We start from the raw sequence: 11810 nt of genomic DNA on the forward strand, positions 1-11810 counted from the left end.
CAGCAAGGCAAGCAAAGCTCATTCTCCAAAATGATCATTTGACTACATGTTTGACTCTGACACTGCTAAATCGCACTTTAAAACACTTCAAAGTAGCACCAACAAAAGCACCCAAGCTCAAAAATAAATAATGTTTAAAAAAAAAAACAGAACACATGAAAGGGAAACATTTCTTCACTGTACCTCAAAGTGTTGATAGAGCTGAATCAATTAGCATAGAAAGTCTTCTGTGCTGTTTGCAGGAAGTTGCAGCCGAGCATCAGCAGACCTCCACCGTGTGGCCCACTGAAGACGAGATGCTCCTCATGAAATCTGAAGGTATCACGAAGCAGGAGGTGCTGTTTCTTTGTGTGTGTGTGAGAAAGAGAAAAAAGGGAGAATGAGGAAGAGTCAGAAATCCTTCATTCTGGGCCGATAAGAGTCAAAGACTTGCCCCCTGTGAAATGTTACACCGGTGTGGTTACAGATCGGCTTGTTCTCCCGGCATGTAGATGTTGTGCAGTGGAAGTGTGTGTGTGTGTGTGTGTTTGAGGAGAGGGAGTATGCTCTACTACTTTTGACTAATTAAACAAAGTGAATTAGCTATCTCCCCAGCCAGAACGAGTCATGGCTGGTTACACATCATTCATCGTGACTAATTCAGAGAGAGAGATGTCACTCAGCTGGGTGGAAGTGTGTTTCTCTGTGTATGTATGTGTGTGTGTGTGTGTGTGTGTTTGCATCATTCCACTTGCACCTCTGGGTATGTTGCACTGTTGTTTATTTGCGTCTGCATTTCAGTGCCATCACTACTATTTTGTGCGTGCATGTGTCTTTAAGTTTTCATTTCACCCTCTGCTCTACTATTTTATCACTGGCTCGATACGTCGCCGATGAGGCTGGCATGCTAAATGATAATTAAGACCATTACACGCTCACAGAGCATGCTACCAGTGCAGCACACGGCTCCCTCAAATCGGAGCCTCATCTCAGGGGACACCCTACTACTCACACAGTCGTGTATCTCTCCAAATTAGGTTAGATTTTCATTCCACCTCATTCGCCATGGATGTGATGTGGTTATTATAAACTCATGATATGGTTAGTGAGCCTGCTGCCGTTAGATGGGTGGAGGCATCATGTTGGCGCGTTAAAGGGGGGAAATGGATTGCCAGCACTCAGTGCTGCACATTTTCTATTTCTCCTGCTCATGCGTACTCCGGGGATCTGATTTGCACACAAATGCTTTACAATCTGATACACAAAACGTCATGCAAAATACATGCGGTTGCTGACAAACGCATGCATGGAAGCATTTGTGCAGACTGACATGCAAAAAGTGGGGATTAAGATACAAATGCACACATCTTACTTTTACACTCGTACACTTTTTTCCTTCTTTTCTAATGACTGACAGTTACTAAGAACTGTGCTTTGGATCCTGTGTGGGTATATCCATTTTTTGCTACTTTATGTTTCTTTTACACTTTAATTCTTACATTTCAGGGGGAAATATTGCACTTTTAGGTCTGCTGTACCCACGTGGAAGCTAGAGTTGCCAGTTACTTCATAAATTAAGATTGTACAAAGAAAAATGCATGATCAACTTATGTAGTTCTGTATAAAACCGCAGGTTAAACCAGTGTTTTCTATGTTTTTGGGCTTGTAATCCTGTCACAAAGAAACAGTGTCTAGCAGTGAATTGTCTACTGAACTGTATATAAACAGTTTAAAAGAGCACTCTGGTATCAGCAATGAAACACCGCTTGTGCATTGATGCATTAGAACTGATAATATGGTAATGTGATGTATAAGTACATGTAAGTCACAGGGGCAACATTATAGTTGAACCGATAGCGTTTTGCTTGTAATATTTATGTTCTTTTACTTAAACAGGATTTTGAATGCAGGGCTTTTACTTGTCATATACCTAGACTGTAACCTATTAGTCTTTTCCCACCTCTGTCCTTGTCATAGCTCTAATCTGAAACATCCTAACCCAGAAAACTCCCCCTGCAAGCATATTAGATGTCCATACAATAATCTTATCGCTGACATTGTGCCAGAGCTCGGCTCGAAGGCAGCTGTCTCTCCTCAGGTTTCTCCCGATCTGGGGTGGCTCTTCAGTCTGTTAGTGCACCGGCGTGGGTATCAAATACTGGCTGGAAAAGACATAGCCTCGGGTTAAGGTGGTTGTGATGTATGTATACAAATCAGAAAGTCTCTCACAAAGGAGCTTTGAATTCAGGGACCTCCAGCTTTCAGATGAGATTGTGAGCCCAGGATCAGATGCAAGAAGCTGCCCTCCTTACCTACTTGATTGAAAAATTGATGGGTTTTGTTTTGTGGGAGGATTGAAAAACATGTTGTGTGCTTTTGTTTGAGATGAGAGCGACAAGGGACAAGAGATAGAAAGTGTAAGCACTGGGTTAGAAGATGTCATGTGATAGTTCTGTAATTGCTTCTATTAGGAGGCCGTGCACACTGATGATGGTGAGCGATGACACAGTGCGGTTGTGTGCGAACGTGGCTTTGTGCATGCCGCACATGAAATATAGGCTTTTGCAAAACTGCACGCACAAGATGAAGTTATAGCCGTATCTTTAAACAGCCATTCCCTCTCCCTGTACGGCACCCGAAGGCATCATAAAAACCATAAAGTTAAAATGCTGGCACAGTGTTGCCTTTGCAATGCAGCAGGGGAGTCCTAAGCGTAACTGTATGTAATAGAGGCACAAAGCCAGATCAGACTGTTTATAATGAAACCAGAGAACACAGAGAGACACAGGACTAGAGCTGGAATCCCAGTAAAATCAGCACACGACTCCCTCAAAACCAAATTTATATGGATGGAAACTATCATCATTACAGTTTGTATGATTGTGCACAATTAGAACTTCTGTGACGGAATTTAAACCAGGTGTGAGTGGTTTTAAGGTCTACATCCTTCAAATTTAAACACTAATTTCTACGTTAAAAAGCGAGGAGCAGGATTTCTTTTTCTCTTTAAAATGTCAACTTTGGCGACCTCTAGTGGTGGTGTCAGAAACAACATCTGAGCCAGGAAAGCTGGAATAATATCAGGGGTGGAAGAAATACTTAAATGTGAATAAATATGTTAACCTCTTAAGACCCAAGCTCTTGCTTGATATGCATTTTTGTTTCTCGTTGCTATTTGATCAGCTCAAATAGCAGAGAAATCAAAAATGCATAGAATAAATGCACAGAATAAAAAATAAAAAATATAATGAAAATGAAAAATATATTTAGAATATACTAAAGAAAAACAAAAAAAATTAAGATAAAACAAAAAATTAAAAAAATTAAAATAATAATAATAAAATAATACAAATTTAAAAAATAACTACTGTGGTAATATATCCCAAAATGTGATTTCCGCGCATGTGAACGCCGGGTCTTAGGAGGTTAAAGTAGCAATTTCACACTGTTAAAATACTCCTACAAGTAAATATCCTGCCTTCCAACAACAACTTATATCATACCAGCCAAATGCACGTAAGTGTTCAAAGTGAATTTGCAGAAAAAAAGTTCCCTGTTGGAGCTATACTCCTGAATATGACTTGGATTAATATTGCTGCTGCTGCATTAATGTTTGAGCTCATATTAAATGCTTTATATGCTGTTGGGAAGTTTAATCTATAGCAATGCCACATATTCTATGAGATTTTTATGTTTGCACCAGTGCAGATTGGTACAGAATCAATCAATCAATCAATCAGTCAATCAATCAAGTGCCATGCCATTCACCGTCGGCAATCATTTCTCTCTATCTGATCTAATCCAATCTCTTGCTTTCTGAATTGTGACTGTTGCCCGTTTCATGTGTAGCCAGAAACATGTATGACTAAAAATTCATTTTGTGATGAGTTCAGACAGACTGCCCTATTCCCAGCATTGTAACGATCCATTTGCCAGCTGACACAAGAGGATTATTACATAGTTTATTTAGAAGTAGGAGGATTTCTCAGCCCATAAAGGAACGCATAATGCCTCAGTTTATTACACACATTCAGAATCGTCACATCTGGAGAGAAGTGGTTTATAGTGGAAAGGAAGGGCATGAAAAATGCAAGGAGTGGAAAGTATAATATTTCTGTCTGAGACGTAGCGTAGGAAAGGATTAAAGTTGGACGAAAAGAAACCACTTAAGTGAAGTGCAAGCACCTCAAATTTGTACTTGAGTAAATGTACTTAGTTACATTCCACCAGCTGATAGAAACACATGAATCACACAGTTTCTCAGGACTGTTTAATTTTTCCACAAACAAAAATCAGACAGACATTTTACATAGAATAGAATAGAATAGAATAGAATAGAATAGTTTTTTATTGATCCCCCATTGGGGGAAATCTAAAAATATAGAAAGTACAAGAAAATAATAATAATTAAGTAATATGCATCCTGGTGTCCACACACAGCAGGTCCAAGGCCCCACCATCTCCGGTTGGGCAGTCCACATGCTGGCTAAATGTGGGGAGAGAGCAATGTATGATTAAAGTCTCCTGAGATGATGATCAGAGACTGAGGGTGTGATGTTTACAGCTGGGACACTGAACTATGGATGAGTTCACAGGCTGCAGCAGCAGCAGCATCAGCCGAGGAGGGGGGGATGTAAACTGTAATCGCCAGGACATGCGAAAACTCCCTCAGCAGGTAAAACGGCCACCAGCAGTTCAACATCCTTCGTGCAGCACCGCTCTTTAACGCTAACATGCCAGCATTACACCAACTCTCATTCACATACATGGCGAGTCCCCCGCCTTTCTTCTTACCACTCTCCCTCCAGCTCCGCTCTGACCAGGTGAAATCCGTCCAAGTTACAAGCAAGTCCGGAGTGAGTTCATACAGCCATGACTCCGTGAACAACACGAGGCTGCACTCCTGATACTCCCACTGCAGCCGGGTCAGCGCTGTTAGATGTTAGATGTTAGCTCTTCCAGCCCGTTAGGGAGAGACCTCACATTTCCCATGATGATGGACGGATGGCTTGTAGCGTCTCCTCTTCTCCCGACACTTCACTCCTGCCCTGCATCCCCTCTTCCTCCAGCTCATTGGGGATGTCCAGTTTCTCCCACGACGGTGGCTTGGCCTGGCTCAACGCCAACAGCTGTTCATGAGTGTAAAACCAATGGAACCACGGCTCAACAGCTCAACGGCTCAACAGCTGGCCGGACGCAGACCCCAAAAACTCGCAAAAAAAGTGAAGAACAGACCAACAAAAACGCCATCTGCATCTCCACTGTTCCCACACAAATATGGTACAGCTGTGTGAAATTAAAAGATTAAAAAGATAGAAGAAAAATCAAAGTAAATCGCTAAAAACACAGAAAGTAGGAAGGAGCCGCTGCAACTGGCTGCCACCCTCACGGCGCCATAGCAAAACATAAATGAATAATACATTTAAATATTGTTTAGCTGTTTTATTGATAAAAACAGCAAATATGGATAGAAAAACAATAACGTTTGTATGTAATAACATGAGAAAAAAATGCAATTTTTATCTCAGTGGTGTTGCGGCTGCAGTGATCGGCTGTTAACTAAACGACCACTGAGCATTAGTTGCAGTGAAGAGGCTCGTTTGCAGAGGTTTAATAAAGTTTTTGGTGAAGCAACACTGCAATCCACAGTGAGTCAGTTTGACTCAGCTGTCGCTTTGTTGTGCACTTAACTGTAGCACACACACACAAACACACACACACACACACACACACACACACACACACACATAAAAAATGTGTTTGGAGCTGTGATCGGGATTAAATGATGCATTAAGAATTTAATTACTCAGGTGAAGCATCGCTGTGCGTTGGCTGTCTGTTTTAATTTCATTAGCCGACACATTTGTGGAAGTATCTCTGTGTGCTTGACTGCTGGGCGCTGCCTCCCCTCTGCTATGATTCACATGTTTCTTTATCCTCAATGTTTGAATGTGTGTACAGTTTGAAGCCACTGAAGTGATATATGATTCACAGCAGTGAGCCTTAGAGCCCCTGATGACTACACTTTTGTCCAAATGACATAACTGCTGCAACAGCTGCTTTGCTTTAGCTGAGGATCTGAGTGGGAGGTGCGGTGCTTGACTTTTGGTAATGGGATTGACCTAGAATGGAATTGGGTTGTGTGTGCTAAGTTTTGCGTGAGTATGTGTGTGTGTGTCGTGAGGGCACTGAAGGTTTCTTGTCGTTTGCTGGAGGGAGGTGCCTCGTACTTGGAACATGAAAAACGTCTAGCACAGTTCTTTGATTTACAGTTGAAAATGTGGGTTTGGAAATTTGGATTTTATCATTACTTGTGGCAGAATTTTAGATCTTATTGCGTACAATTTAAGCGATGACTGCTCATGGAACAGTTGTCATATTTCACCTTTTCCACAGCTCTGGTCTTTATGAACAACATGAGCTTTCAATTTGGTATTTGAATCCTTTGTTTTTGTTTTTTTTACATTTGACTAATTTACTTTAAACACTATTTTCAACAACTGAAATAAACCTGAATAATATTTACCATAATTTAAAAAAATAGGTACATGGACATTGCTGATTTTAAAAAAAATTTTTTGGACACATTTGGACACCTACAGATAAAAGTGATATGCAAGAACATCACAAGGAAAACTAGCTTTTTCAATAACTTATTCAACAAAAATATCAATTGATGTTGTATTCTTCTCTGGAAAAACTAACTGCAAGCTTAGCCTCAGAGGCTAATGTTGCCCCCTTTAAGAGAAATATCTGATTCAAGGCGATATGCATGTTTGTCCTCCAGTGTTTCCCATCGCCTTGCTGCAATTTTGACCACAAAATTCCTTTATACCCCTTTTTCCACCAAACCGGTTCCAGTGCTCGTTCCGTTATTCCGCTCATAGAAAAGACAGCACAAGAAAAAATCACTCAGTTTCATCTTGGACAAATCTGAATTTAGAACGCCCTAGTTTACTCTCATTAAAGTAATTTTTGGTCGGACACCGGTCTGAGCACCGCAGCCAACAACAGTACTATGTGTCTGCAGAGCACCACTCTCAGGGCTGCAGCTTCTTCTACAGCCGCACGTTGAGAGCCTTTTTTTCAAGACAGTGCCATCTACCACCATGAACGATAGCCAAAATGATTTAGTTCTAAAGGGTGATTTCTCTAAAAGTATTGGTATAATTTAAAAGGTTGATCCAAAGCAGTACTTCATGTCCGAGTACCTATAATTTTAAAGTTTTTTTCCATCCAAATAGTGCTTTTTAACTAACAAGTTAAGGTTTGAAAGGTGCGGCCCTGAGAATGGTGCTCTGCAGACACACCCTTCTCACCACCAACAGCAGCTACCGCAGCCTGCAATGTGGAACGTGCAGGACACATTGTAAATTATAGAGTCTGTCAATAAGAAAATGTTCAGCAAGTCATATGTTTTGCCTGTGACAAAGTGGGAAATGTGAACAAAGAGAAAGTTGGCCGCACTGGTAAAAAAAGTTCGTCTGGAGTCCTGTGTGGACTTCCACATGGCGCGAGCGCTGTTGACGTATGCAGTGACATATGGCGTGGCTCTAACTTGGTTCCTTGCCGATGGAAAAGCAACCGGTTCTTAGGAGGTGCCAGATTGGAAACAACTCAGCCCCTGGCCCTAGCACCAGCACGGAGCTAGCACCTGGTTCTTCTTGGTGGAAAAGGGGTATTAGTTGCAAGATGTTTCTTACACGTCCTGCCCCTTTTTAAAGCCACCCACCACTCCTACTACAGATGGTCTCACATTATCTTCAAGCCATTTTTGATATGATACAGTATTTGTTCAGTGACTGCAAAGCAACCTCGAGCCATAATGCTCTCACCACCAGGCTTCACAGCTGGCTCGAGGCTATTCTAAAAAAAACAAAAACCTATCTTTAGTCTGTGCCAAGCATCTATTATCGTCTGTCCGCAGCACATTATTCTAAAAGGCCTGATCTTTGCCTGTATTGGCAGCCTGTCATTTTGCTCTAATCTTTGTTTTTGGACAGCAAAGGCTTTTTTCCGTGGCGCACTTCCCACGGAGGTTAAATCTGTGAAACACCAACACCTGCTGATCCTGTCATGAAATTTTGGGGTTCTTGGAGACTTGTTAGCATGTAAAATATGTCTTAACATGATGACACCACACGCTTCAAGAGCTAAGAGAATACCAACATTTTATTCCACCTGTCACTCTCTGAGGAGGTTCTGATCATTGGCACCTAACCTGGATTCTAATTTTAGAGGTGAGAAAAGTTGGCGTGTACTGGAATTTTCCATTTGATTTTCCTTTTAATTATGAAAATGACTGCAAAATGTCAAATTTCCACATCATTAGTTAAAATATATCACCTTTATTGCTTAGATATGTCCAACAAGCCAACACTTTCCGCTCCCATTTCCATTTTTTTACCTGACTGCTTGTGCCACACTACACTCTTTACAGGCTGCATGTGGATTTATTAGGTTAAAGTAACACCTGCGTCTGAAGTATTATGTCATGTACTGACGCTTGGCATTTTCCTGTGCGCACGAGGGCGCTGTAGTGCAGCTAATCTGGTCTGCTGAGGATTTTTTTTTCTCATTGTATTTTGACTCCAGCCCGTGTCGACACGCGTTTCATGCATGTCATACCTTGATCTTACCATCAGATGGCACTAAAAACTCACGAGCGTGGACGGTGGTGTACCTGCTGACAGGTGCTGTGGGCGCTTGGAGAGAGCAGCGTGGACACACTACCAAGGCAACAGTGTGGCTGCACGAGTTGTGCATCTCTAGAAAAAACAATTACAATGTGTCATGCATTTCTTCTTCTTTTTTTGCCATCTATTTATAAATGATTGTGTAAGAGAAAGACGTTATTGGTTCGTCTTTGGCACCTTATGTTTTTGCATGACGTCTGGACACCCTATGTTTTTTGTGTGTTTTCTGGTAGAAGCTGCAAAACAAACAAACAAACAAACAAAAAAAATGCATATAAAAGTTCTGTTTCTCTCCTGTCATGCCACTGTGCCTCCACACCGACAGACTCCCCCGTTTGCGCATTTAATCACAGTCGTTGTTGAGAGTGATTGATGTCTCGCAGCATTACGCGCCGAGGAAAGACGCTCATTGAATCCAGCGGCATAATAATGGCACCGCTGACAGGGAGCCTCTCTCTCTCACGGTTCGTCCCCGGCTATTACCTGATCTGCACCTGTGGGCATCGTCTCCTCCCGCCAGTTTACGCACGCAACAGACGCACGGGCGCGCGCATCACGTGCACTCTCCCGCCAGCCAGGGCTCGCATTGTGCTGAGTTGACTGGATGGCTGCTGCTTCACTTCCAGCCTCGGCGCCTTAAATGGGAGCGCCTCACGCGTTTGGACGACTTGCGCCTTCTCTCCAGTAACTTTGATGGGGACTTCGACACTGAGCAGGGAAAATGCCTGTGATGAAGGGATTATTAGCGCCGCAGAACACGTTTCTGGACACTATAGCCACACGGTTTGATGGCACTCGTAAGTTTGCTTTTGACTAATCATTCTGGTGTAGTCTTTTATGTAAGTTTTGGATGCTTGGCTGGCTTTAATTCCCAAGTTTGTGAGAAGGCCAAATCGAATAGAGAACAGGGGAGTTGTCGGTGGCTTTCAATATGTTTCCACACTTGCAATTTCGTTTTGTTCCCCCTCGATGCAAATGGCCTTTCAGTTAAAGGTGACATCAGGGCCCCGCTTGTTTCTCCCATTTGGAATGAACTTCAGTGCAGCCTAAATTGTTTCTAGCATCAAGAAAAGGCAGCAGAGAAAGGCAGGAGAGCTCCCTCAGTGATTGGTGAGGCTGTGGCTGTCTGAGCTGCTGCTGCGCTTTCAGCACCACGGACAGCGACAAAGGGTTAACCGTGCGCTCACACTCCCAGCTCTCCAGCTCCTCAGCGCACATTTGGACAACTTGTTCACAACTTGCAGCCTGTGTCATACATTCAACATAGATTTATGTTTGTATTTGAGTCTATCTAACTTTTTTTTTTTTTGGAGGGGTGGAGGTTTTTACGCATGGTCACTTTTACAGCGCCCTTAACCTTTATTATCTTCGCTTTGTTAAAATTTTATTATTACTATTATTTCGCTGAGAAATCCTGCAGCGGGTGCAGTCTTTCCTCCCGCCGGTCTGAAACCAGCAGTCACATTTATCAAAGTTAATTGGTCGACGGCGGCATTACAGAGAGACCTTCCTCAGGCTGAAACACACACACAGACACACACACACACACACACACAGGAGAATTTCTCAAGACAACTTTTGTCTGAACTCTAATCCTACCAGCCTTCTTTTCTCTAATCATGTTTCAAACAAAGATACTGTATAAGGATTCCTGGGAATCAGTCGTGTTTTGCAGCTGAGGTTTGCTCCAGGTTTAGTCCATCTGAGCTCCTTGTTTTCTTTTCTTCTTGGTATCAGTTGGTCTTCAGGTTTTTCCACAGTTACATTCAATTCTCTGTTTGTTTGTTTGGGCAGCTGCGCAGGCCCTCAGGCGTGCATTTTATTTTTTTTTAGCAAAGATGTGCTTGGTTTAGAAATTGTGGCTTCAGTGTTTTGGTTTTGCTGTTTATTCCAGGGTCAGTACATCCAATAAGAGTATATTGCACAGAAACTAATGTAGATATAGTGCTAATTTTGTTAAAACCACACATCCTTTGTGCCTCAAACTGCACCAAAAATTGTCACTTACAGCGCACTTCCACCTGTTCCAATGCTTGCTATCCAATCTTAAAATCCTTATAGACTCCAATGATGATAAAACACCCTGCATCTAGTGGCTGGTTTCAACTTAAGCTTATCACCTTCCTCCTTCTCTACTCTTTGGGACATTCTGCCTTTCCTCCACTGTGCTCGAGACAGAATAATAACTGGAGACATCCATCCTCTTTTCAGTCCCAATATCTGAGCACCGCCGCAGGAGCAGCCTATAAGTCGGGTGGCAACAAACATTCAGCTGCCCGGGCAGGAGCTCCGTCCTAACACAAGGGAATTGGAGTGGTACTGTACCAAGCACGAGTGGTTTGTCAAGCTCCAGAGAATGAACTGCTGTCCTTGAGCCGGCGAGGTAGAGGAAATTAACGTTGGATTTCGAACTGCACGATGGGGCAGACTGGAGGCAGCAGAGCCTGACGGGACAAATTGGGTCTGATGGCCTGGCCAGGAGCAAATATAAGAGGAAGAGCGAGGTTCACTGCTATGTGATCCCCTCTGACGTCATCCAGAGCCCCAAGCGGGCAGGTCGGACTTGGGAGCAGTGATAAATGGATGAATGGGGAAGTAGTCACTTATTTAATGTGATCTGTACTCAGAGTAATGGTTTTTACATTTGCTGGTGGCCCTTTAAATGGATTTAAGGTTTGTCATGGTCATAAAGAGTGGTGTTCTCTTTTATATTCAGAACCAGGCTTTTTTTTTTGGAATAAATTGAGCTGCCCCTTTTACAACTACAGTCTTCAGAGACAGTTATCAAAGAGGAAACACTCAGGATCAATCCTGTTAACAGCTTTGAGAAGACACAAAATGCCTGCCTGCCTATTTAAATAGCTCCGATGAGGGTAGATCTAGAATATTTAAGGCTTTAAATCATTTTTCTACATTTGGAGGAAGCTTTGCAATTACTCTGAATTCCTGCGGGAATGAGGTAGAAGTTACACATTTATTTCAAACGATTTCTCCAGACATCCCACAGCTCACACTGAGCTGCCATTTATTTTGAATAAACTCATCTCTTATATCGGTTGGTGACATTTCAAAGCGACAACAGTGTGTGTGTGTGTGTTTCACCGTGCACTTTATTGACTTATTGGTTGGCAGATA

Source organism: Stegastes partitus, unplaced genomic scaffold, assembly GCF_000690725.1.
Source record: "Stegastes partitus isolate 25-593 unplaced genomic scaffold, Stegastes_partitus-1.0.2 Scaffold1150, whole genome shotgun sequence".
Taxonomy (NCBI): domain Eukaryota; kingdom Metazoa; phylum Chordata; class Actinopteri; family Pomacentridae; genus Stegastes; species Stegastes partitus.